The following is a 24085-nucleotide window of genomic DNA, read 5'->3' as shown; positions in this document are numbered from 1 at the left end:
CAGATTCTACCAAAAGAGTGTTTCCAACCTGCTGAGTGAATAGAAAGGTTTACTCTGTGAGATGAATCCACACATCACAAAGCAGTTTCACAGATTGCTTCCTCATAGTTTTTATCTGGGGATATTCTGTTTATCACCACAGGCTTCAAAGGGCTCCAAAATGAAGCTGTAAAGAATCTGAAGATAGTTTTACCTCTGGGAGATGAATCCACACATCACAAATCAGTTTCACAGATCATTTCTTGCTAGTTCTTATCTGGAGATTTTCTGTTTTTCACCATAGGCCTCAAAGGGTTCCCAAATGTCCCTTCAGAGAGTCCACCAAAAGAGTGTTTTCAAGCCGATGAATCAAAAGAAAGGTTTAACTCTGTGAGATGAATCCACACATCACAAAGTAGTTTCACAGATAGCTTCTTTCTAGTTTTTATCTCTGAATATTCGATTTTTCACCAGAGATCTTAAAGTGCTCTCAAATGTTTTTTCACAGATTCTACCAAAAGGGTGTTTCCAACCTGCTGAATCAAAGGAAAGGTTTAACTCTGTGAGATGAATCCACAATCACAAAGCAGTTTCACAGATAGCTTCTTTCTAATTTTTATCTGCAGATATTCAGTTATTCACCTTAGGCCTCTATGTGCTCCAAAATATGTCTTCACAGATTCTACATAATGTTTCAAACCTGCTGATCCAAAGAAAGTTTTAACTCTGTTAGAAGAATCCACATATTACAAATCAGTTTCACCAATCTAGTTTTTCTAGTTTTTTCTAGGTTTTATCTGGAGATATTCTGCTTTTACCATAGGCCTCTATGGACTCCCAAACATCCTTTCACAAATTGTACCTAAAGGGTGTCTCAAACCTGCTTTATCAAAATAAAGTTTTATCTCTATGTGATGAATACACACATCAGAAAGCAGTTTCACAGATAGTTTTCTTCTACTTTTTGTCTGGGGATATTCTGTTTTTCACCATAGGCCTCAAAGTGCTCCCTAATGTCCCTTGCAGATTTTTTCCAAGCATGCTGAATCAAAAGAAAGGTTTACCTCTGTTAAATGAAACCACACATCAAAAGACAGTTTCACAGATAACTTATTTCTAGTATTTATCTGGGGATATTCAGTTTTCACCACAGGCCTCAAGGGCTTTCAAATGTATCTTTGCAGATTGTACCAAAAGAGAATTTCCAACCACCTGAATGAAAAGAAAGGTTTAACTCTGGGAGATAAATCACATTAAAAAGCAGTTTCAGCACCCATCAATTCATCATTTATATCATGTATGCTGACGAGTTGATGGGTGCAGCACACCAACATGGCACAAATATACATATGTAACAAACCTGCACGTTATGCACATGTACCCTAGAACTTGAAGTATTTTTAAAAAAGCAGTTTCACAGATATTTTCTTGTTAGTTTTTATCTGGGAGATTCAGTTTTTTACCACAAGCCTCAATAAGCTTCCAAATGTCATTTTGCAGATGCTACCAAAATAGTTTTTTCAACTTGCTGAAATAAAACAAATGTTTAACTCTCTGAGATAAACCCACACATTACAAAGAGCTTTCAATGATAGCTTCTTTTGAGTTTTTATCTGGGACTATTCTGTTTTTCTCTATAGGCCTCTAAGGTCCCCAAATTTTCTTTCACAGATTCTACCTAAAGAGTGTTTCAAACCTGCTGTCTCAAAAGAAAGATTTAACTCTGTGAGATGAATCCACACATCACAAAGTAATTTTAATGACAGTGTCTTTCTAGTTTTATTCTTGTGATATTCCTTGTTTCACTACAGGCCTCAAGGAGCAATAAAATGTCCTTTCACAGATTCTGTTAACAGAATATTTGCAATCTGCTGAATTAAAAGAAAGGTTTAACTCTGTGAGATGTATCTGCCGATCAGAAAGTAGTTTCACAGAGATCTTCTTTCCAGTTTCTGTTGGGGATATTCCCTTTACAGATAACTTCTTTCTAGTTTTTAATCTAGGGATATTCAGTTTTTCATTATAGGCCTCTATGGGACCCCATATATCCCTTTGCAGATTCTACCTAAAGAGTGTTTCAAACCTGCTGTGTCAAAAGAATGGTTTAACTCTGTGAGATAAATCCACACATTGGAAAGCAGATTCACCGATAGCTTCTTTCTAGTTTTCATCTGGGGATATATGGTTTCTCATCAGAGGCCACAATGGGCTTCCAAATGTTTCTTTGCCGATTTCACAAATCTGTGTTGGCTCCTGGTTGAATAAAAATAAAGGCTTAGCTCTGGGAGATTATTCCACACGTCACTAAGTAGTTTCACAGACAACTATTTTCTAGTTTTTATCTGGGGATATTTGGTTTCTCACCATAGTGCTCTATGGTCTATCTTATGTCCTTTCGCACATTGTACCTAAGGAGTGTTTCAAACCTGCTGTATCCCAATGAAGGTTTCGTTCTGTGAGGTGAATCCATACATCACAAAGCAGTTTCAATGATCGTGTCTTTCCAGTTTTAATCTCAGGATATTCGGTTTTTCACTACAGGCCTCCAAGGGCTCCAAAATGTCCCTTCACAGATTCTGTTAAAAGAATCTGTGCAACCTGCTGAATCAAAAGAAAGGTTTAACTCTTGAGATGAATCCACACATCAGAAAGTAGTTACACAGAGAGTTTCTTTCTAGTTTTTACTGAGGATATTCAGTTTCTTATGATAGGCCTCTATGGGCTCCCAAATGTTCCTTCTCAAATTGTACCAAAAGAGTGTTTCCAACCAGGTAAGGCAAAAGAATGGTTTAACTCTGTGAGATGAATTCACGGGTTTCTCACTAGAGGCCACAATGGGCTTGCAAATGTTCCTTTGAAGATTCCAAAAAACAGTGTTTGCAATTGGCTGAATCAAATGAAAGGTTTAACTCTGGAAGATTAAACCACACATCACTAAGCAGTTTCACAGATAGCTTCTTTCTCGTTTTTATCTGGAGATATTCAGGTTTTCAACATTGGCCTCTATGCTCTCCCAAATGTAACATCACAGTACCTAGCAAAAGAGTATTTCCAACCTGCTGAAGCAAAAGAAAAGTTTAAATCTGTGAGATGAATCCATATATCACAAAGCAGTTTCGCAGATAGCTTCTTTCTAGTTTTTATCTGGGGATATTTGGGTTTTCACCATAAGGCTGTAGGGGTTTCCTAATTTCCTGTTGCAGATTCTATCTAAAGACTGTTTCAAATTTTCTGTATCAAAGGAACAGTTTAACTCTGTGAGATCAACCCACACATCATAAAGCAGTTTCACAGATAGCTTGTTTCTAGTTTTTATCTGTGGATATTTCGTTTTTCACTACAGGCCTCAAAGGACTCTCAAATGTCCTTTCACAGATTCCACCAAAAAAAAGTGTTTCCAACCTGCTGAATAAAAGGGAAAGTTTAACTCTGTGAAATAAATCCAAACATCTCAAAGCACTTTCACAGATAGACTCTTTCTAATTTTTCTCTGGGGATATTCTGTTTTTCACCATGGGCCTCTATGGTCTCCCAAATATCCCTTCACAGATTCTACAAAAGGAGTGATTCCTAACTGCTGAATCCCAAGAAAGGTTTAACTCTGTGAGAAGAATCCACATATTAGAAAACAGTTTCACAGATAACTTTTTTCTAGTTGTTATCTGGAAATATTTGGTTTTTCACCATAGTCATCAATTGGTTCCCAAAAGTGTTTTCACAGATGCTACAACAAGAGTGTTTCTATCCTATTGAATCTAAAGGAAGATTTAACTCTGGGAGATGAATCCACACATCTCAAATCAGTTTCACTAATAGCTTCTTTCTGGTTTTTATCGGGGATATTCAGTTTTTCATTATGGGCCTTAAAGGGCTTTCAAATGTCCCATCGCAGATTCTACTGAAAGAGTGAGCATTTCCCACTTGCTGACTAAAAAGAAAGACTAATAGATAGCTTCTTTCTAATTTTGATGTTAGAATATTTAGTTTTTCACCACAGTACTCAAAGGGATAAAAAAATGTCCATTCACACGCTCTACCAAGACAGTGTTTCCACTTGCTGAATCAAAAGAAAGGTTAAACTCTATGAGACGAATCCACACATCACAAATGAGTTTCACAGATAGTTTCTTTCTAGTTTTTATCTGTGGATATTCGGTTTTTCACTATAGGCCTCTATTGGCTCACAATGTCCCCTTGCAAATTCTACCTAAAGAGTATTTCAAACTTGCTGTATCATAAGAAACGTTTATATCTTTGAAATGAATTCACAAATCTCAAAGAAGTTTCACAGATAGCTTCTTTCTAGTTTTATCTGGGGATATTCTGTTTTTCAACCTAAGCCTTAATGGGCTCCAAGATGTCCCTTTGCACATTGTACAAAAAAAGTATTTCCAATCTGCGGAATCAAAGGGAAGGTTTAACTCTGTGAGATAAATCCAAACATCACAAAGCAATTTCACAGATGGCTTCTTTCTAATTTTCATCTGGAGATATTCCATTTTTCACTATAGGACTCTATGGGCTCCCAAATAGCCCTTCACAGATTTTACCAAAACAGTGATTCCTACCTGCTGAATCAAAAGAAAGGTTTAAATCTGTGAGATGAATCCACACATTAGAAAGAAGTTTCACAGACAGCTTCTTTCCAGTTTTTTTCTGGGGACATTCAGTTTTTCACCATAGGCCTATATGGGTTCCCAAAAGTGTTTTTGCAGATGCTACAGAAAAAGTGCTTCTATCCTGCTGAATCTAAAGAAAGATTTAACGCCAGGAGATGGATGCACAAATCTCAAAGCAGATTCCACCGTTAGCTTCTTTTTAGTTTTTATCTGGGGATATTATTTTTCAACATAGGCCTTAAAGGGCTCCAAAACGTCCATTCACAGACTATCAAAACAGTGTTTCCAACCTGCTGAATCAAAAGAAAAGCTGTACCCTGCAAGATGAATGGACACATCACAAAGGAGTTTCACAGATAGATTCTTTTTGGTTTTCATCTGGGGATACTTGGTTTTTCAAGTAGGCCTCTATGGGATCCCAAATATTCCTTCACAAATTCTACCTAAAGAGTGTTTCAAACCTGCTGTATTAAAAGTAAGGTTTAACCTTGTTTGATAAATGCACACATAATGAAGCCGTTTCACAGACAGCTTGTTTCTAGATGTTATCTAGGGATATTCTCTATTTCACCATATGCCTCTAAGGGGTTTCCCAAATGACCTTCACAGATTCTAACTAAAGAGTTTTTCAAAAGTGGTTTATCAAAATTAAAGTATAACTCTGTGAGATGAATCCACATATCACAAAGCGGTTTGAAAGATAGACTTTTCTAGTTTTAAACTCAGGATAATTGTTGTTTCACTATAGAATTCAAGGGGCTCCCAAATGTCTTTTCACAGATTTTATTAAAATAATGTTTGCAACCTGATGACTAAAAAGAAAGCTTTAATTCTATGAGTTGAATCCTCATCAGAAAGCTGTTTCACAGAAAGCTTTTTTCTAGTTTTTATTTTGGGATATTCTGTTTTTCATCATAGGCTTCTGTAAGTTCCCAAATGTTTCTTCGCAGATTCTATCCAAAGAGTGTTTTCAGCCTGTGAGTCAAAATAAAGATTTAACACTGTGAGATGAATCCACATATCACAAACAAATTTTACAGATAGTTTCTTTCAAGTTTTTATTGGGGGAAAATTGGTTTTCCATTATATGCCTCAATGGGTTCCCAAATGTCCCTTCATGGATTCTAAGTAAGGAGTGTTTAAAACCTGCTGTATCAAAAGAATGGTTTCCCTCTGTGAGATGAATCCACACATCACAAAGCAGTTTCACAGATAGTGTCTTTCTTGTGTTTAACTGGGAATATTCCATTTCTCAAGATAGACCTCAATGGATTCCCAAAAGTCCCTTAGCAAATTCAACAAAAGGAGCATTTGCAGCCTGCTGAATCAAAATAAAGGTTTACCTCTCTGAGATGAATCCCCATATCACAAAGCAGTTTTACAGAAAGCTTCTTTCTAGTTTTTATCTGGGGATGTTTTGTTTTTCACCATAGACCACTATGGGCTCCCAAATGTCCCTTTGCAGATTCTACTGAAAGAGTGAGTATAAGCTGCTGTATCAACAGAAAGGTCTAACTATATGAGATAAATCCACACCTCACAAAACTGTTTCACAGATAGCCTCTTTCTAATTTTTATCTGGGATACTTCGTTTTTCACCATAGGCCTCTAAGGGCTATGAGAAACCCCTTTGCAGATTCTACCAAAAGAGTATTTCAAACCTGCTGAATCAAAATAAACTTTTAACTCTGTGAGACTAATCCACACATCAAAATGCAGTTTCACAGATAGCTTCCTTCTAGTTTCTATGTGGGGATATTCTGTTTTTCACCACAGGCCTCTATGGGCTCCAAAATGTCCCTTCGCAGATTCAATTTAAAGAGTGTTTTAAACCTGCTGTGTCAAAAGAAACGTTTATCTCTGTGAGATGAATCCACACATCACAAAGCAGCTTCACAGATAGCCTTTTTCTAATTTTTATCCTGGAATATTTGGTTTTTCACACAGGAGTCAAAGGGTTCCCAAATGTCCATTTGCAGACTCTACCTGAACACTGTTTATGATCTGCTGAATCAAAATAAAGATTAAACTCTGGGAGATGAATCCACTCATTACAAAGGAGTTTCACAGGTAGCTTCTTTCTAGTTTTTATCAGGGGATACTTGGTTTTACATAATAGGCCTCTATGGGCTCCCAAATATCCCTTTGCAAATTCTCCCTAAAGAGTATTTCACATCTGCTGTATCAAAAGAAAGGTTTAACTCTGTAAGATGAATCCACACATAACCAAGTTGTTTTACAGATAGCGTCTTTCTAGTTGTTATCTGGGGATATTTTGTATTTCACCATACGTCTCTATGGGTTCCCAAATTCTACTTAAAGAGGGTTTCTAGCCTACTGTATCAAAATTAAGTTTTAACTCTGTGAGCTGAATCCACACATCACAAAGAAGTTTCAAAGACAAATTCTTTCTAGTTTTAATCTCGGGATATCTGGTTTTTCATTACAGGCCTCAAGGGGCTCCCAGATATCCTTTCACAGATTCTATTAAAAGAATGTTTGCAACCTGCTGAATCAAAATAAAAGTTTAACTCTGTGAGCTGAATCCACACGTCAGAAAGCAATTTGACAGATAGCTTCTGTCCAAATTTACGTAGGGGTATTCAGTTTTACATCATAGAGCAATTCAATCCTGCTGTATCAAAAGAATGGTTTAATTCTGTGAGATGAATCCACACATCAAAAAACGGTTTCATGGGTAGCTGCTTTTTTTTCCCCTCTGGGGATATTTGGTTTCCTAAAACAGACCTCAAAGGGTCTCCAAATGTCCCTTCACAATTTCTACAAAAGGAGTGTTTGCAGCCTGCTGTATGAAAAGAAAGGTTTACCTCTGTTAGATGAATCCACACATCACAAAGAAGTTTTAAAGAAGGCTAGTTTTTATCTGGTGATATTTGGTTTTTCACCATAGGCCTCTATGGGCTCCAAAATGTCCCTTCGAAGATTCTAACAAAAGAGTGTTTTTAGTCTGTTGTATCAAACAAAGTTTTAACTCTCTTAGATGAATCCATACTTCACAAAACAGTTTAAGATAGCTTCATTCTAATTTTTATCTGGGGACATTTGGTTTTTCACCATAGGTTCTAAAGGCTCCGAAATGTCCCTTCACAGAATCTACCAAAATAGTATTTCAAACCTGCTGAATCAAAAGAAGTGTTTAACTCTTTGAGATGAATCCACACAGTTTCCCAGATTGCTTCCTTATAGTTTTTTTGGGAGGATAATCTGGTTTCCACCGTAGTCCCCTATGTGCTCCCAAATGTTCCCTTGCAGATTCTATTTAAAGAGTGTTTCAAACTTGCTGTATCAACACAAAGGATTAGCTCTGTGAGGTGAATTCACACATCACAAATCATTGCCACAGATAGCCTTTTTGGAAATTTTATCTGGGAATATTCGATTTTTTCTCTATAGGCCTCTATGGGCTCCCAAATATCCCTTCGCAGACACTACCTAAAGTGTGTATCAAAATTGCTTTATCAAAAGAAAGATTAAAATCTATGAGATGAATAGATGTATCACATAGCACTTTCACAGACAGCTTCTTCCTAGTTTTTATCTGGGGATATTCAGTTTTTAGCCACAAGTCTCTATGGGCTCCTAAGTGTGACTTTTCAGATTCTACCTTAAAGAGTGTTACAAAACGACTGTATCAAAAGAAAGGTTTAACTGTGTGAGATGAATCCACACATATCAAAGCTGTTTCACAGATAAGCTATTTCTATATTTTATCTGGGGATATTCTATTTCTCACTAGAGGCCTCAAAGGGTTTCCAAATGTCTCTTCACATATTCTACAGAAATAATGTTTGCAACCTGCTGAATCAAAAGAAAGGTTTAACTCTGTGAGATCAATACAAATATCAAAAAGCAGTTTCCCTGATAGCTTCTTTCTAGTTTTTTATCAGGGGACAGTCGATTTTTCACCTTAGGCCTCTACAGGTTACCAAGTGTTCTTTTCCAGACTCTACCAAAAGAATGTTTCAAATCTGATGAATCAAAAGAAACTTTTAACTCTGTGAGATGAATCCACACATCACAGAGCAGTTTCACAGATAGATTATTTCTTTTTTTGTCTAGGGATATCCTGTTTTTCACTACAGGACTCAAAGGGCTTACAAAAGTCCATTCGCAGACTCTACCAAATCAGTGTTTCCAACCTGCTGAAAGATAAGTAAGGTTAAATTCAGTGAGATAAATCCACACATCACAACGTAGTTACACAGATATCTTCTTCCTAATTTTTATCTGTGAATATTCGGTTTTTCACCATAGGCCATGATGGGCTCTCAAATGTCGCTTTGCAAATTCTACCTAAAGAGTGCTTCAAACTGCTGTAACAAAAGAAAGGTTTAGCTCTGTGAGATGAAGCCACACACCTCAAGGAAGTTTCACAGATAGCTTCTTTTTAGTTTTTATCTTGAGAAATTCAGTTTCTCACTACAGGCCTTAAAGGGCCCCCAATTGTCATTTAGCATACTCTACAAAAAGAATGTCTGCAACCTGATGAATCAATAGAAAGTTTTATCTCTGTGAGATGTATCCACACATGACAAAGCAGTTTCAGTTTCCTTCATTATATTTTTTATCAGGGAATACATGCTTTTTCACCATAGACCTCAATGGGCTCCCAAATATCCCTTCACACATTGTACAAAAAAAAAGTGTTTCCAGCCTGCTGAATCAAAGGGATGTTTTAACTCTGTGAGATGAATCCACACATAGCAAAACAGTTTCACTGATAGCTTTTATTCTACTGTTTAACTCACGATATTCAATTTTTCACCATAGGCTAAAATGAGCTTCCAAATGTCCTTTCACAGATACTACCAAAATAGCGTATCCAACCTACTGAATCAAGAGGAGGGTTCAGCTCTGTGAGTTATCCACACATCACAAAGTAGTCTCACAGATAGCTTCTTTCTACATGTTTTCTGGGGATTTTCTGTTTTTTGTGTCAGTCCTCAAAGGGCTCTCAAATATTCCTTCACACATTGCAACAAAGAGTGTTTCAAATATGCTGAATCAAAAGAAAGGTTTTACTCTGTGAGATGAATCCACACATCACAAAGCAGTTTCACAGATAGCTTCTTTCTAGTTTGTATCTGGAGATAGTCAGTTTTTCAACATAGCCCTCTAAGGGGTTTTCAAATGTCCCTTCGCAGGTTCTACTTAATGAATGTTTTCAATCTGCTGAATCAAAAGAAAGATTTAACTCTGTGAGATGAATCCTCACATCATAAAGAAGTTTCACATGCAGCTTCTTTCGAGTTTTAATCTGGGGATACTCAGATTTTTCCCTAGACCTCAAAGGGCTCCCAAATGTACCTTTGCAGATCCTCCAAGAAGAGGGATTCCAACTTGCTGAATCAAAAGAAAAATTTAAATCTGTAAATTGAATCCACACATCACAAAGCATTTTCACAGATAACTTGTTTCTAGTTTTTATCTGGGGATATTCCATTTTTCCCCATGTGTCTCAATGGGCTCCCAAATTTACCTTCACAGATTATTCGAAAAGAGTGTTTTCAATCTTCTGAATCAAAAGAAAGGTTTAACTCTGTGAGATGAATCTGCACTTCACATAGCAGTTTCACAGATAGCTTCTTTCCAATTTTTATCTGGGGATATTCCATTTTTACCCATTGGCCTCAATGATCTCCCAAATGTCCCTTCACAGACTCTCTAAAAAGAGTGTTATTAACCTGCTGAATCAAAACAAACGTTTAACTCTGTGAGATGAATCCACACATCACAAAGCAGTTTTATGGATAGCTTCTTTGTACTTTACACCTGGGATAATTCATTTTTCCCTATGGGACTTTATGGGCTCCCATGTCCCTTCACAGATCCTCCAAAAAGTGTGTGTTTAGAGTGCTAAATGAAAAGAAAGGTTTAAGTATGTTAGATAAATCCACACATCTCAAAGCAGTTTCACAGATAGATTCTTTCTAGTTTTTATTGGGAGAAATTTGGTTTTTCAACTTATGCCTCCAAAAGCTCCCCATGTCCCTTCACAGATTCTACCATAAGAGTGTTTCCAACCTGCGGAATCAAAAGAAATATTTAACTCAGTGAGATGAATCCACACACTGCAAAGCAATTTCACAGATAGCTTCTTTCTAGTTTTTATCTGGGGATGTTGCGTTTTTCACCATAGGCCTCAATGGGCTTCCAAACATCTCCTTGCAAATTCTACAAAATGAGAGTATCCAACCTGTTGAATCAAAAGAAAGGTTTAACACTGTGAGATGAATCCACATATTACAAAGCTTTTTCATAGATAGGTTCTTTCTAGGTTTTATCTGGGGATATTTGGTTTTTCAGCATAGGCCACAAACAAATCCAAAATGTCCCTTGGCAGATTTTACAAAAGGACTGTTGGCAACCTGCTGAATCAAAACAGTGGTTTAACTCTGTGAGATAAATACACACATCACAAAGCAATTTCGCAGACAGCTTCTTTCTAGTTGTTATCTGGAAAAAGTGTTTCCAACATGCCAAACCAAAAGAAAGGTTTAACCCTGTGAGATGAACCCACACATCAACTGCATCTTCACAGATACATTACTTCTAGTTTTTATTTTTGGATATTCTGTTTTTCACCATTGGCTTCTATGGGCTCCCAAATGTCCCTTTGCAGATAGTACCAAAAGAATGTTTATATGTTTCTGATTCAAAAGAAATATATAACTCTGTGAGGTGAATTCACACCTCATACAGCAGTTGTACAGATAGGTTCCCTCTAGTTTTTATCTAAGGCTATTACATTTTTTACCACAGGCCTCAAAAAGCTATTAAATTTTCATTCACAGATTCTACTAAAAGAGTGTTTCCAACTTGCTGAATCAGCAGAAACTTTTAACTCTGTGAGAAGAATGCACACATCACAAAACAGTTTCACCAATAGCTTATTTCTGGTTTTTATCTGGGGATATTCTGTTTATCACCGTTGGCCTCCTTGGGCTCCCAAATGTATCTTCACAGATTTTAACTAAAGGATGTTGCAAACCTCCCTTATAAAAATAAAGGTTTATCTCTTTGAGATGAATAAACACATCATAAAGCAGCTTCACAGATAGCTTCTTTCTAGTTTTTATCTGGGGTTATTCTCTTTTTCACCATAGGCCTTCACAGATTTCACTTATAGAGTGTTGCAAATCTCTTGTATAAAAAGAATGGTTTAATTCCTTGAGCTGAATCACACATCACAAAGCAGTTTCACAGATATCTTCTTTCTAGTGTTTATCTGAGGATATTCAGTTTTTCACTACAGGCCTCAAAAGACTCCCTAATGTCCTTTGCAGATTCTACAAAATGAATGTTTGAAACCTGCTGAATCAAAAGAAAGGTTTAAATCTGTGAGATGAATCCACACATCACGGAGCAGTTTCACAGATAGTGTCTATCGAGTGTTTATCTGGGGATATTCAGTTTTTCACAGTAGGCCTCTATGGACTCCAACATGTCTCTTCACAGATTCTACCAAAGGAGTGTTTCCAACCTGCTGAATTAAAATAATGTTTTAACTCTGTGAGATGAATCCACATACCACAAGGAGTTTCATGGATAATTTGTTTTTAGTTTTTATCTCCGTATATTCAGTTTTTCACCATAGGCATCTAGGGGCCACTAAACGCTGCTTTGTAGATTCTACCTAAAGCATATATCAAACCTGCTGTGTGGGAAATAATGTTTACCTCTGTATAACGAATCCATACTTCCCAAAGCAGTTCACTAGTTTCACTAATAGCTTCTTTCTAGTTTTTATCTAGAAATATTCAGTTTTTCACCATAGGCAACAATGGGCTCCCAAATGCCCTTCACAGATCCTACCTAAAGAGTGTATCCATCCTACTGAATCACAATAAAGACTTAGTTCTCTGAGATGAATCCATACATCACAATGCAGTTTCACAGTTATCTTTTTTCTAGTTTTTATCTGGGGGATATTCAGTTTTTCACCATGGGCCACAATGGGCTCACAAATGTCCCTTCACATATTCTACAGAAAGAGTGTTTTTAATCTACTGAATCAAAAGATAAGTTTAGCTCTGTGAGATGAATCCGTACATCACAATGCAACTTCACAGATAGCTCCTTTCTAGTTTTTATTTGAGGACATTCAGTTTTTCACCATAGACCTCAATAAACTGTCATATGTTCCTTTGCAGAGCCTTCCAAAATAGTGTTTCCAACCTGCTGAATCAAAAGAAAGGTTTAACTCTCTGAGATGAATCCACATATCACAAAGAAGTTTCACAGATAGCTTCTTTCTGGTTCTTATCTGGGGATATTCAGTGTTTTACCATAGGACCCTATGGGCTCCAAAAGGTCCCTTTGCAGATTTTACAATAGGAGTGTTCGCAACCTGCACAACCTGTTGAATCAAAAGAAAGATTAAACTTTGTGAGATGAATGTACACATTCCAAAGCAGTTTGACAGATAGCTTCTTTCTAATTTTTAACTGGGGATATTCAATTTTTCATCACAGGCCTCTGTGGGATCACAAATGTCCCTTCACAGATTCTACAAAAAGAATGTTTCCAACTTGCTGAATCATAAGAAAGGTGTTACTCTGTGAGATGAATCCACACATCACAAAGCAGTTTCACATAGAGCTACCTTTTAGTTTTTATCTGGAAATATTCAGTTTATCACAGCAGACCTCAGAAGGCTTTAAAATGTCCCTTTCAAGATTTCAGAAAAGGAGTATTTTCAACCTGCTGAATCAAAAGAAAGGTTTAACTTGTTAGATGAATATACAAACCACAAAGCGGTTTCACAGATAGCATCTTTCAAGTTTTTATCTGGATATATACAGTTTTTCCCCACAGGCTTCAATGGGCTCCCAAATGTCCCTTTGCAGATTCTACCATAAGAGGGATTCCATCCTACTGAATTAAAAGAAAGTTTTAACTCTGTGATGTGAATCCACACATCACAAAGCAGTTTCAGAGATAGCTTCTTTCTACTTTTTATGTGGGAATATTCGGTTCTTCACTACAGGCCTAAAAGGGCTCCCAAATGTCCCTTCTCAGATTCCGCAAAGGAATGTTTGCAACCTGCTGAATCAAAAGAAAACTTTAACTCTGTGAGATGAATCTACACATCACAAAGCACTTTCACAGATAGCTTCTTTCTACTTTTTACCTGGAGATATTTGGTTTTTCACCAGAGGCCTCCATGGGCTCTGCAATGTACCTTCCCAGATCCTACCAAAAAAGTGTTTCCAACCTGATGAATCAAAAGAATGGTTAATATCTGAGAGATGAATTCATACATCACAAAGAAGTTTCACAAACAGATTCTTTCTACTTTACATCTGAGGATATTTGATTTTACATCACAAACCTCTACGTGTTCCCACATGTCCCTTTGCAGATTCTATGAAAAGCGTGTTTCCAACTTGCTGAATCATAAGAAAGATGAAACTGTGAGATGAATCCACACATCACAAAGTAGTTTCACATAGAGCTTCTTTTTAGTTATTATCTGCAAATATTTGGTTTATCACAACAGACTTCGAAAGGCTTTAAAATGTTCCTTTCTAGATTTCACAAAAGGAGTGTTTGCCACCTGCTGAATCAAAAGAAAGGTTTAGCTTGTTAGATAAATACACACATCACAACGCGGTTTCACAGATAGCTTCTTTCAAGTTTTTATCTGGGTATATTCTCTTTTGCACCATAAGCTTCAATGGGCTCAAAAATGTCCCTTTCCTTATTCTACAAAAAGACTGTTTCTAACTTACTGAATCAAAAGAAAAGTTTACCTTTGTGAGATGAATCCACACATCACAAAACAGTCTCACAGATAACTTCTTTCTAGTTTTTATCTAGGGATACTCAGTTTTTCACCACAGGCTTCTGTGGGCTCCAAAATGTGTCTTCAAAGATTCTACAAATAGGGTGTTTCAAACCTGTTGTATCAAAAGAAAGGTTTATTTCTCTGAGATGAATCCATGCATCTAAAAGCAGTTTCACTGATAGATTCTTTCAAGTTTCTATGTTGGGATATTCAGCTTTTGCCATAGCCTTCAATACGTTAGCAAATATCCTTTCATAGATTCAAGCACAAGAGTGTTTTCAACCATCTGAATCAAAAGAAACATCTAAATCTCTGAAATGAATCCACACATCACAAAGCAGTTTCATAATTAGCTTCATTCTAGTTTTTGTCATGAGATATTCTGTTTTTCATCGTAGGCCTTAAAAGTCTCCCAAATGTTTCTTCACAGATGTTACCAAAAGAGAATTTTCAACATGCTGCATCGAAAGAAAGGTTTAACTCTGTGAGATGAATCCACACATCAGAAAGCAGTTTCACAGATAACTTCCATCTAGTTTTTATCTGGGGATATTCTGATTTTCACCATGGGCCTCAAAGGACTCCTAAATGTCCATTCACATATTCTACAAAAGGAGTGTTTGCAACATGATGAATCAAAAGAAAATTTCAACTCTGTGAGTTGAATCCACACATCAGAAAATTGTTTCATAGATATTTTCTTTGTAGTTATTATCTCTGGATATTCTGTTTCTCACCACAGACTTCAAAGTGCTCAGAAATGTTTTTTCACATATTCTACCAAAATAGTTTCTCCCACCTGCTGAATCAAAATAAAGATATAAGTCTGTGAGAGGATTAAATGCACCAAAATGCAGTATCACAGATAGCTTCTTTCTAGTTTTTATCTGGGGATATTCAGTTTTCCACCATAGGCCTGGATGGGCTTCCAAATATCCCAGTGTGAATTCTACCAAGAAAGTACCTCCAGCCTGCTGGAAAAAAAAGAAAACTTTACTTCTTTATGATGAATCCACACATCACAAAGTAATTTCACTGAAAGCTTTTTGCTAGTTTTTATCTTGGTATATTCGGTTTTTCAACACAGGCCTTTATAACCTCCCAAATGTCAATTTGCAGATTCTACCAATACAGCGTTTCAAACCTGCTGAATCAAAATAAAAGTTTATTTCTGTAAGATGAATTCACATATCACAAAACAGTTTCACAGGTATCTTCTTTCTAGTTTTTCTTTGGGGATATTCAGTTTTTCTCCATAGACCTCTATGGGCACAGAAATATTTATTTGCAGTTTCTACCAAAAGATTGTTTCCAATCTGTATATCAAAAGAAAGTTTTATCTCTGTGCAATGAATCCACACACCACAAAGCAGTTTCACATATAGCTTCATTCTAGTTTTTATCTGGGGATATTCGGTTTTTCACCAAGGCCTCAGTGGGCTCCCAAATGTCCCTTCTCAGATTCTACCAAAAGAGTGTTTACAACTTGCTGAATTTAAAAAAGGGTTTTACTCTGTGACATGCATCCAGACATCACAATGCAGTTTCCCAATAGCTTCTTTCTAGTTTTTATCTGGGGTTATTTTGTTTTCACCATAGACCTCAATGGGCTCCCAAATGTGTCTTTGCAGATTCTACCAAAAGAGTGTTTCCAACCTGCTGAATCAAAAGAAGGTTTAACTCTGTGAGGTGTATCCACACATCACAAAGCAGTTCCACAGATAGTTTCTTTCTAGTTTTTGTCTTAGAATGTTTGCTTTTCCCCAGTAGGCCTCAAAGGACTCCCAATTGTCCCTTCTCAGATTCTATGAAAAGAGTTTTCCCAACCTGCTGAGTCAAAAAAGTTTTACCTCTGAGAGATAGACCTACACATCACAAAGCAGTTTTGCTGATAGCTTCTTTCTCATTTTTATCTTGGGATATTGATTTTTCCTCCTTGGGTCTCAAAGGACTCTGAAATGTCCCTTCATAGATTCTGCTAAAACAGTGTTTTTAACCTGCTTAATCTGAAGAAAGGCTTATTTCTGTGAGAGAATTCCACACATCACAAAGTATTTTCATGGATAGCTTCTTTCTAGTTTTTATCTGGGCATATTCAGTTTTTCAACATTGGCATCAACGGGATCCCAAATGTTTCTTCACTGATTCTACAAAAAGAGTATTTCCAACCTTGTGAATCTACAGAAAGTTTTAACACTGTGAGATGAATCCACACATGATAATGCAGTTTTAGTGGTTTATTTCTAGTTTTTGTCTTGAGATATTCGGTTTTTCACCATAGGCCTCAATGGGCCTTAAAATGTCCCTTCGCAGATTATACCAACAGAGTGTTTCCAACCTGCTGAATCAAAAGAAAGATTTAATTCTGTAAGATGAATCCACACATCACAAAGCAGTTTTACAGATAATTTCTTTCCATTTTTCCTCTGGGTATATTCAGTTTTTCACAATAGGCCATGAAGAGATCCCATATATCTTTTTACAGATTCTACCTAAACAGTGTCTCCAACCTGTTGAAGTAGACTAATGGTTTAACACTGTGAGGTGAATCAACGTATCACAAAGCAATTTCAAAGATAGCTTCTCTCTAGTTTTCATCTAGGGATATTTGATTCTTCACTATGGACCTCAGTAGGCCACCGTATATTTCTCCAGAGATTCTACCAAAAGTGTGTTTCCAATCTGCGAAATCAGTAGAATGATTTAAGTCTGTGAAATGAATCCACACATCACAAAGCGGTTTCACATATAACTTCTTTCAAATTTTTATCTGGGGATATTCTGTTTTTCACCATAGGCCTCTATCGGCTTCCAAATGTTCCTTTGCAGATTCTACCTAAAGAGTGTTTGAAACATGCTGTATCAAAAGAAAAGTTAACTCTGTGTGATGAATCCACACACCACAAGGCAGTTTCATTGATAGTTTCTTCCCAATTTTTATCTTCAGATATTTAATTTTTCACTATAGGCCCAGTGGGCTTTCAAATGTCCCCTAGGAGATTCTACCAAAAGAGTGTTTCCAATCTGCTGAATCAAAAGAAAGGTTTAATTCTGTGAGATGAATTCACACATCACAAAGCAGTTCCACAGATAGCTTGTTTCTAGTTTTTATCTGGGAATATTTGATTTTTAAACATATGTCTTTATTGGCTCCTACATATTCATTTGCAGATTCTACCAAAAGAATATTTCCAACTTTCAGAATTAAAGGAAAGATTTCACTTTGTGAGATGAATCCACACATCACAAAGACGTTTCACAAATTGCTTCTTTTTAGTTTTAACCTGGGATATTCAATTTTTTGCCATAGGCCTTTAGGAGCTCCCAAATGTCCTTTCACAGATTCTACCTAAGGAGTGTTTCCAAACTACAGTATGAAAAGAAAAGTTTAATTATGTGAGATGAATCTGCACATCACAATGCAGTTTCACAGGTAGCTTCTTTCTAGTTTTTGTCTGGGGATATTCAGTTTTTCACCATAGGCATGAATGGGCTCCCAAATGTCCCTTCACAGATTCTACCAAAACACTGTTTTCAACCTGCTGAATAAAAAGAAACATTTAACTCTGTGAGATAAATCCACATATCACAAAGCAGTTTCAGACATAGATTTTTCTTGTAGTTGTTATTTGGGAATATTCGGTTTTTCACCAGAGACCTCTATGGGCTCCAAAATGTCCCTAAACAGAGTCTACCTAAAGATTGTTTCCAATCTGCTGAATCAAAAGAACGCTTTAACTCTGTGAGATGAATCCAGAAATCACAAAGCAATTTCACAGATAGCTCCTTTATAGTTTGTATCTGGGGATATTCAGTTTTTAAACATAGGCCTCAAAAGGCTCCAAAATGTCCCTTTGCAGCTTCTACCAAAAGAGTGATTCCAACCTGCTGAATCAAAACAAAGGTTTAATTCTGTGAAATGAATTCACACATCACATAGCAGTTTCACAGATGGCTTCTTTCTCATATTTTTCTGGGGATATTTTGTTTTTCAACACAGGCCTCTATGGGCTTCCAAATGTTCCTTCACAGATTCTACAATCAGAGAGTTTCCAACTTGCTGAATCAAAAACAAATGTTTAACTCTGTGAGTTGAATCTATATATCACAAAGCAGTTTCACAGACAGCTTATTTCTTGCTTTTATTTGTGGATATTCATTTTCCACCATAGGCCTCAATAGTTTTCCAAATGTCCCTTCACAGATTCTAGCAAAAGAGTGTTACCAACATGGTGAATCAAAAAAATATTTAATTCTGTTAGGTGGATCCACACATCACAAAACGGTTTCACAGATAGCTTCTCTCTAGTTTTTATCTAAGGATATTCGGTTTTCACTACAGGCCTCAAAAGACTTCAAATGTCCCTTTGCAAATTCTACAAAAATAATGTTTGCAACCTATTGAATCAAAGAAAAGGTTTAACTCTGTGAGATGAATCCACACATCACAAAACAATTTCATAGATAGCTTCTCTCTAGTTTTTACCTGGGGTATTCTCTTTTCCACCACTGACCATGAAGGGCTCCCAAATGTTTTCTTGTATATTCTACTAAAACAATTTTTCCAACCTGCTGAATGAAAAGAAAGGTTTATCTCTGTGAGATTAATAAACACATGACAAAGCAGGTTCACAGATAGCATCTTTTTAGTTTTTATCAGGGGATATTCAATTTTCCACCACAGGCCTCAATGACCTGCCAAGTGTCCCTTCGCAGACTCTACAAAAAGAGTGTTCCTAATCTGCTGAATTAAAAGAAGGATTTAACTGTGTGAGAAGAATCTACACATTACAATGTAGATTAACAGATAGCTTATTTCTAGTTTTAATCTGGGGATATTCTGTTTTTCATCATAGACCTTACAGGGCCTCCAAATATCCCTTTGCAGATTCTACCAAAAGAGTGTTTCCAACTGCTGAATGTAAAGAAAGTTGTACCTCTGTGAGATATACCCACACATCTGAAAGCAGTTTCACTGATAACTTCTTTTTACTTTTTGTCTTGGGACATTCAGTTTTTCATCACAAGCCTCAATTTTCTCCCAAATGTCTCTTTGTAGATTCTACCATAAGAGTGTCTCCAACCTGCTGATAAAAAAGGGAGAGTTTTACCTCTGTGAGATGAATTCACACATTACAAAGCAGTTTCACAGACAGCTTCTTTCTAGTTTTAATCTGGGGTATTCAATTTTTCACTGTAGGCCTCAATGGGCTCCCAAATGTCCCTTAGCAGATTAATCCAACAGAGATTTTCCAAATGCTAAATCAAAATGAAGGTTTAACTCTGTGAGCTGAATCTACATATCATAATGTAGTTTGACAGATAGCTTCTTTCTGCCACACATCTAGTTTTTCTCTGGGGATATTCGGATTTTGACATTGGCCTCAATGATCTCCTAAATGTCCCTTCACAGATTCTACCAAAATAGTGTTTCCAATATGTTGAATCAATAGAAAGGTTTAACTCTGTGAGATGGATACACACATCACAAAACTGTTTCAGACACCTTGTTTCTAGTTTTTATCTTAGGACAGTCCGTTTTTCACTACAGGTTTCAAAGGACTTCCAAATGTCCCTTGGCAGTTTCTACAAAAAGAATGTTTGCAACCAGATGAACCAAAGAAATTTTAAATCAGTGAGATGAATCCACACTTCACAAAGCAGTTTCACACATAGCTTCTTTCTAGTTTTTATCTGGTGATATTCGGTTTTTCACCACTGACCACAAAGGGTTCCAAAATGTTTTCTCGTATGTTCTAACAAAAGTTTTTCCAACCTGCTGAATCAAAAGAAAGGTTTAATTCTGTGAGATAAGGTTACATATCACACAGAAGTTTCACAAATACCTTCTTTCCAGTTTTATCTGGAGAGATGCGATTTTGCACATAGACCTCTTTGAGCTTCCACCTGTCCCTTCACAGATTCTACCTCAAAAGTGTTTCAAGCCTCCTGTGGCAAAAGAAAGGTTTAACTCTGTGAGATGAAATGACACATCACAAAGCAGTTTCACAAATAACTTATTTCTGGTTTTTATCTGAAGTACTCAGTTTTACACCATAGACCTCAAAAGGCTCCCAAATGTCTCTTTGCAGAATCTACAAAAAGCGTGTTTCCAACATGCTGAATCAAAAGAAATGTTTTAATATCTGAGATAAAACCATATCACAAAGCAGTTTCACAGATAGCTTCTTTCCAGTTTTTATCTGGGGATATTCGTTTTTCACAATATGCCTCAAAGCAGTTTGAATGTCACTTCGAAGATGCTATTAGTGCAGTGTTTCCACCCTGCTGAATCCAAAGAAAGATTTAGCTCTGTGAGATGAATCCACATATCATGGGGATATTTGGTTTTTTAACACAGGCCTCAATGGGCTCCCAACTTTTGTCCATTTGCCAATTCTACAAAAAGGGTATTTCAAAGTGGGGTATGAAATGAAAAGTTTAATGCTGAGAGATGAACCCACACATCACAAAGCAGTTTCACAGATAGCTTCTCTCCAGTTTTTATGTAAGGATATTCAGTTTTTTCACCTTAGGTCTCAATGGGCTCACCAATGACTCTTTGCAGGTTCCACAAAAAGAACATTTCCAACTTGCTGAATCAAAAGAATGTTTTCCTTTGTGAGATGAATCCATAAAACACATAGCAGTTTTGCAGATAGCCTCTTTCTAGTTTTTATCTGGGGACATTCTGTTTTTCCTTTTAGGCCTCTACGGGCTCTCAAATGTCCCATTGCAGATTCTACCTAAAGAGTGCTTCAAACCTACTGTTTCAAAACAATAGTTTAATTCATTGAGATGAATCCGCACATCACAAATCAGTTTCACAGATAGCTTATTTCCAGTTTTTAACTGAGTATATTCTATTTTTCACCACAGGCCTCTAAGGGTTCCCAATTGTTCCTTCAGAGATTCTACCACAAAAGTGTTTCCAACCTGCTGAATCAAAAGAAAGGTTTAAATCAGTGAAATGAATCCACACATCACAACGAAGTTTCAGGCATAGCTTCTTTCTAGTTTTTACCTAGAGGTATTCTGTTTTTCACCATAGGCTTCAAAGGGCTACCAAATGTCCCTTTGCTGATTCTACTAAAAGAATGCTTCCAACCTGCTCAATCAAAGGAAAGGTTAAACTCTGTGAGATGAATCCACACATCACAAAGCAGTTTCACAGATTGTGTCTTTCTAGTAATTATCTGGGAATAATCCGTTTTTCGCCACAAGCCTCAAAGGAATCCAAATGTCCCTTCACAGATTCTATCAAAAAACAGTTTCCAAACTGCTGAATCAGAAGTAAATTTGAAACCTGTGAGGGGAATCCACACATCAGAAAGCAGTTTTTTGTTTTAACTTTATTATTTTTATTTTTATTTTTGTACTTTAAGTTCTAGAGTACATGTGCACAATGTGCAGGTTTGTTACATATGTATACATGTGTCATGTTGGTGTACTGCACCCATTAACTCATCGTTTACATTAGGTATTTCTCCTAGTGCTATCCCTCCCCTCACCCTCCTCCCCACAATAGGTCCCAGTGTGTGATGTTCCCCTTCCTGTGTCCAAGTGATCTCATTGTTCAATTCCCACCTATGAATGAGAACATGTGGTATTTGCTTTTCTGTTCTTGTGATAGTTTACTGAGAATGATGGTTTCCAGCTGCATCTGTGTCCCTACAAAGGACACGAACTCATCGTTTTTTATGGCTGCATAGTATTCCGTGGTGTATATGTGCCATATTTTCTTAATCCAATCTGTCACTGATGCACATTTGGGTTGATTCCAAGTCTTTGCTGTTATGAATAGGGCTGCAATAAACATACGTGTGCATATGTCTTTATAGCAGCATGATCTATAATCTTTTGGGCATATCCCCAGTAATGGGATGACTGGGTCAAATGGTATTTCTAGTTCTAGATCCTTAAGGAATCGCCACACTGTTTTCCACAATGGTTGAACCAGTTTGCAATACCACCAACAGTGTAAAAGTGTTCCTATTTCTCCACATCCACTCCACCACCTCTTGTTTCCTGACTTTTTAATGATTGTCATTCTAACTGGTGTGAAATGGTATCTCATTGCGGTTTTGATTTACATTTCTCTGATGGCGAGTGATGATGAGCATGTTTTCATGTGTCTGTTGACTGTATGAATGTCTTCTTTTGAGAAATGTCTGTTCATATCCTTTGCCCACTTTTTGATGGGGTTGTTTGATTTTTCTTGTGAGTTTGATTGAGTTCTTTGCAGATTCTGGATATTAGCCCTTTGTCAGATGAGTAGATTGCAAAAATTTTCTCCCATTCTGTAGGTTGCCTGTTCACTCTGATGGTAGTTTCTTTTGCTGTGCAGAAGCTCTTGAGTTTAATTAGATCCCATGTGTCAGTTTTGGCTTTTGTTGCCATTGCTTTTGGTGTTTTAGACATGAAGTCCTTGCCCATGCCTATGTCCTGAATGGTATTACCGAGGTTTTCTCCTAGGGTTTTCATGGTTTTAGGTCTAACATTTAAGTCTCTAATACATCTTGAATTAACTTTTGTAAAAGGAGTAAGGAAAGGATCCAGTTTCAGTTTTCTACTTATGACTAGCCAGTTTTTCCAGCACCATTTATTAAATAGGGAATCTTTGCCCCGTTTCTTGTCTTTGTCAGGTTTGTCAAAGATCAGATGACTGTAGTTGTGTGGTATTATTTCTGAGGGCTCCGTTCTTTTCCATTGGTCTATATCTCTGTTTTGGTACCAGTACCATGCTGTTTTTGTTACTGTAGCTTTGTCGTATAGTTTGAAGTCAGGTAGCATGATGCCTCCAGCTTTGTTCTTTTGACTTAGGATTGTCTTGGCAATGTGGGGTCTTTTTTGGTTCCATATGAACTTTAGAGCAGTTTTTTCCAATTCTGTGAAGAAAGTCATTGGTAGTTTAATGGGGATGATATTGAATCTATAAATTACCTTGGGCAGTATGGCCATTTTCACAGTATTGATTCTTCCTATCCATGAGCATGGTGTGTTCTTCCATTTGTTTGTGTCCTCTTATTTCATTGAGCAGTGTTTTGTAGTTCTCCTTGAAGAGGTCGTATACATCCCTTGTAAGTGGGATTCCTAGGTATTTTATTCTCTTTGAAGCCATTGTGAATGGGAGTTCATTCATGATTTGACTCTCTGTTTGTCTGTTACTGGTGTATAAGAATGCTTGTGATTTTTGCACACTGATTTTGTATCCTAGGACTTTGCCAAAGTTGTTCATCACCTTAGGAGTTTGTGGGCAGAGACGATGGGGTTTTCTAAATATACAATCATGTCATCTCCAAACAGGGACAATTTGACTTCTTCTTTTCCTAACTGAGTACCCTTAATTTCTTTATCTTGTCTGATTGCCCTTGACAGAACTTCCAACACTATGTTGAACAGGAGTGGTGAGAGAGGGCATCACTGTCATGTGCCAGTTTTCAAAGGGAACCCTTCCAGTTTTTGTCCATTCAGTATGATATTGGCTATGGGTTTGTCATAAATAGCTCTTATTATTTTGAGATACGTTTCATCAATACCGAATTGAGAGTTTTTAGCATGAAGGGCTGTTGAATTTTGTCAAAGGCCTTTTCTGCATCTATTGAGATAATCATGTGGTTTTTGTCTTTGGTTCTGTTTATATGCTGGATTACGTTTATTGATTCATGTATGTCGA

This window comes from Rhinopithecus roxellana, chromosome 12 (genome assembly GCF_007565055.1).
Source record: "Rhinopithecus roxellana isolate Shanxi Qingling chromosome 12, ASM756505v1, whole genome shotgun sequence".
Classification (NCBI taxonomy): Eukaryota; Metazoa; Chordata; class Mammalia; order Primates; family Cercopithecidae; genus Rhinopithecus; species Rhinopithecus roxellana.
Note: the sequence above shows the minus strand (reverse complement) of the source record.